The 4,266-nt window shown below is 41.3% G+C and overlaps 1 pseudogene; it reads right to left on the bottom strand.

Annotated features, from left to right (window-relative positions):
- Positions 1 to 499: 499 nt before the first annotated feature.
- LOC102833498 lies at positions 500 to 3,986 on the bottom strand (annotated as a pseudogene).
- Positions 3,987 to 4,266: the final 280 nt, after the last annotated feature.

Here is a 4,266-nt window from a genome sequence, read left to right as displayed (position 1 = left end):
ATTGTTTCAACGAGGAGGAGGAGGCGTGATCAGTTTTGTTAGATGTCTTATAGGTTGAGTAAAACAAGTAAGCTCAGTATAGCGAATTGGAGTTCATAAAATAAAAAGTTTATTGATGACTCTGATAAGTGTGATTCAAAGAAAGGGCTAGGGGTGAAAGTCTTATTGGAATGGATATAATAGAGAATGGTTTAAGAAAATGGAGTTTTTTCTTTTTTCTCTCTCGTTAAACTGTTTCAATAGGTCTCAAAATTCTGTAACAAATTTTTGATTCAGTTGTTTCCATTTAAAAAGTACTGATTTTAAAAACAAACAAGTTAAAACTGTCACACAAAAAAGAAACAAATGGTCCACATAACATTCCTTTCCTTCTAAAGGTTTTCTGAGACATTGTTATCATTAGTCATTTACTATTAAATTTAAATGGCCAATTGAGAGAAACAGTTCTGAGACTGTTCTTCCACCACTGATTAAGATGAGTGGCAGGTGTTAAAGGTAATCATTTAGCCTTCTGAGCTTTCTGAGCAGACTTGGTGACTTTGCCAACTCCTGCAGCCTATTTGTGCACTGCTTTGATGACACCCATAACAATAGTTTATTCATACTGTGAACAGCAAAACGACCCAGAGGAGGGTAGTCTGAGAAGCTCTCAACACACATGGGTTTGCTGGGAACCATGTCACCAGACTTCAAGAATTTGGGGCCATCTTCCAGCTTCTTATCAGACCTGCAGTCAATCTCCTCTTTGTTCAGCAAACTTGCAAGCAATGTGAACTATGTGACAATCCATCACAGGTGCATATCCAGCACTGATTGGGCCTGGGTGGTTTGGAATGATCACCTGAGCAGTAAGCCAGCTGCTTCCATTAATGGGTCATTTTTGCTGTCACCAGCCACATTGCAATAGGGAACATGACAGAGACATTCTTTCCATTGAAGCCTACACTGTCCCCAGGCAGAGCTTCACTCCAAGCCTCATGGTGCATTTCAACAGATTTTAATTCAGTGATAACGTTAACTGGAGCAAAGGTGTCTACCATGCCTGGTTTCAGAACACCAGTTTCCACTTTGGCCACAGGGACGGTGCCAATACCACCAATTTTGTAGACATCCTGGAGAGACAGACGCAGGGATTTGTCAGTTAGGCAAGTTGGTGGCAGGTTGCAATCCAGAGCTCAAGAAGTGTGGTTTCATTGGCATTGCCATCCTTATGGGTGACTTTCCATCCCCTGAACCAAGACATATTAGCACTTGGCTCTACCATATTGTCACCATTTCAACCAGACATTGACACAAATGCTACTGTGTCCATGCTGTAGCCAAGTTTTAAAATGTAGGTGCTGACTTCCTTATCGATTTTCTCATATCTCTTTTGGCAGTAGGCTCTGTGGAGTCCCTTTTGTTAACACCAGCAATTAGCTGTTTCACACCCACTGTGTAAGCCAGCTTCAAATTCACCACCAGCAGCAGCAGCAGCAGCAACAATCAGGACAGCACACTCAGCCTGTGAGGTTCCTGTAATCAGGTTTTGATAAAGTCTTTGTTTCCTGGGGCATCAATGATGGTCGCACAGTACTTGGCTAGTGTCAAATTTCCACAGGGAAGTAACAATGGTGAGTCCATCTCAGTAGCTTCCTTCTCAAAATTGTTAATGTTGTAGATCCCACCACTTTTGTTGATCAGGTGACCAGTAGTGGTAGACTTAATGGAAGGACTTCATTCTTCTTGGATCACCTATCAACACTCATGGAAGCAGCAGTCAAGAAATCAAACGACATATTGCATTAGGCAAATCTGCTGTACAAGACCTTTTTAAAGTGTTGAAGATCAAAGATGTCGGCTTGAGGACTAATGTGTGCCTGACCCAAGCTATAGTATTTTCAATAACCTCATATGCATGCAAAAGCTGGACAGTGAATAAGGAAGACCATAGAAGAATTGATGCTTTTGAGTTATGTTGTTGAAGGAGAATTTTGAAAGTGCCATGGGCTGCCAAAAGATCCAACGGATCTGTGTTGCAAGAAGTGCAGCCAGAGTGGTCCTTGGAGGCCAAGATGGCCAAACTTCATCTCTCATACTTTGGACATATTTTCAGGAGGGACTAGTCGCCGGAGAAAGACATCATGTTTGGTAAGCTGGAGGGTCAGTGAAAAAGAGGAAGACCCCAATGAGATGGATTGGCCAAGTGGCAGCATCGATGGACTTAAGCGGAACAACAGTAGTGAGGTTGGCCCAGGATTGGGCAGTGTTTCATTCTGCTGTACATAAGATCACTATGGGTCAGTACCAACTTGATGGCACCTAACAACAACAACAATTTCTTGTCCAGTTGTGAGGATTTTTGTTTTCTTTATATTAAGGTGCAATCCATAATGAAGGTTGTAGTATTTGATTATCATCAGTAAGTAAGTCAAGTCCTCTTCCCTTTTAGCAAGCAAGGTTGTGTCATCTGCTTATCAAAGGTTGTTAATGAGTCTTCCTCCACTCCTGATGCCACATGCTTCTTCATATAATACAGCTTCTCAGATTGTTTGCTCATCATACATACTGAATAAGTATGGTTAAAGGATACAATCCTGATGCACATCTTCCTGATTTTAAACCATTCAGCATCCTTCTGTTTGTTTGAATGACTGCCTCTCAGTCTATGTACAAGTTGTTCATGAGCACAATGAACTGTTCTGGAATTCCCGCTCTGTGCAATGCTATCTGTCGTTTGTTATGATCCACATAGTTGAATGCCTTTGCATAGTCAATAAAGCACAAGCAAACATCTTTCTGGTATTCTTTGCTTTTAGCCAAGATCCACTGATATCAGCAATGATACTCCTTATGCCACATTCCCCTCTGGATCTAGCCTGAATTTCTGACTGCTCTCTCTCTGTAGTTGTGCTGTTGCAACCGTTTTTGGATTATCTTCAGCAAAACTTTACTTGCATACAATATTAAAGATATGATTTCCACATTCCATTCGGTCATCTGTCTTAGGAATCAGCACAAATATGGATCTCTTCTAATCAGTTGGCTGGGCAACTGTCTTCCAAATTTCTTGGCATAGATGAGTGAGCAACTCCAGTAAGTACTTCATCAGTTTGCTGAAATTTTTCAATTTGTATTTTGTCAGTTCTTGGAGCCTTGTTTGTTGCTGATGCCTTCAGTAAAGCTCAAATTTCCTCCCTTTTCCTTCAATACCATCATTTATTAATCATATGCAGTCTCTTGTTTTGGTTGAACGTTGACTATTTCTTTTTGGTACAATCACTTGGGTATTCCTTCTACCTTCATTTGATGCTTTCTGCATTGTTCAGTATTTTTCCCATAGAATATTGTAATCTGAATTTTTTGTTCATGTCTTTCAACTTTAGAAGTGCTGAGCATGTTCTTCCCTTTTGATTTTCTAACTCTAGGTCTTTGTACATTTCACTATAATACTTTACTTTGTCTTCTAGAGCTGCCCCTTGAAATGCTGCTCAGCTTTCTCTTTTTTTAATGTTTTATTGTGAATTATGTGATCATTTACATGAGAGAACATTAGCTTTTCATTCATCCTACCGTATATCGCTGCACTGCCATGGTTACAATCCCCTCCATGTATCATCAACTAACCAAAGGGTATACCCTGCGAGCCTGCCCCATGTTCATCAGCACACAGTCCCTCTCCCTCTCTGGGTCTAGAGTCTCCAGCCACTCCATCTCTCCATGTCATCATCTTTGCCTCCATCTCTGGCATCACTGTTTCTCTGGGTAGGGTCCCGCAATCCGCTTTTCTCCCTTGATGGTCCCAGGACCCTCCGCTCCTGATTGCAAAGTCAACCACTCCCCTCCTTTTGCTATAAAATGTCTATCTTTACATTTACAACCCTCACAGTCAGTCCTGATAGTAATTATTCACTATTGTGCCACATGAGTGCTGTTCACATCTCCTTTCATCAGTCCTGCCTAGACAGATTAGATACTATTCGGTATCTAATAATACCTTCCTCCATGCCTTTTGGATCTAGGCTTACTCTTGAAAGCTTGTAAACCAGTCAGTTCTTGCCTTTGTAGTCTTCCCCCACCCCCCGCCCATTTTGGGTAGCCAATGTCCAAGGTGCCCATTCTTGTCTACCTGTGTATTGAGGGAGTGGGAATGATCCTTGCTATAAAGATTTGTTCCCTCTTTTGAGCTGCTACATCCATAGGTGTGGGTCAAATTCATCAAATTGTACCAGATGACTCTTTTTCCTCTTCTTTCTTCTTCTAGTTGAGCTCGGATCATCCAATCAT

This window comes from Chrysochloris asiatica, unplaced genomic scaffold (genome assembly GCF_000296735.1).
Source record: "Chrysochloris asiatica unplaced genomic scaffold, ChrAsi1.0 scaffold00328, whole genome shotgun sequence".
NCBI classification, from domain to species: domain Eukaryota; kingdom Metazoa; phylum Chordata; class Mammalia; order Afrosoricida; family Chrysochloridae; genus Chrysochloris; species Chrysochloris asiatica.
This window is presented reverse-complemented; position numbering and strand designations above follow the sequence as displayed.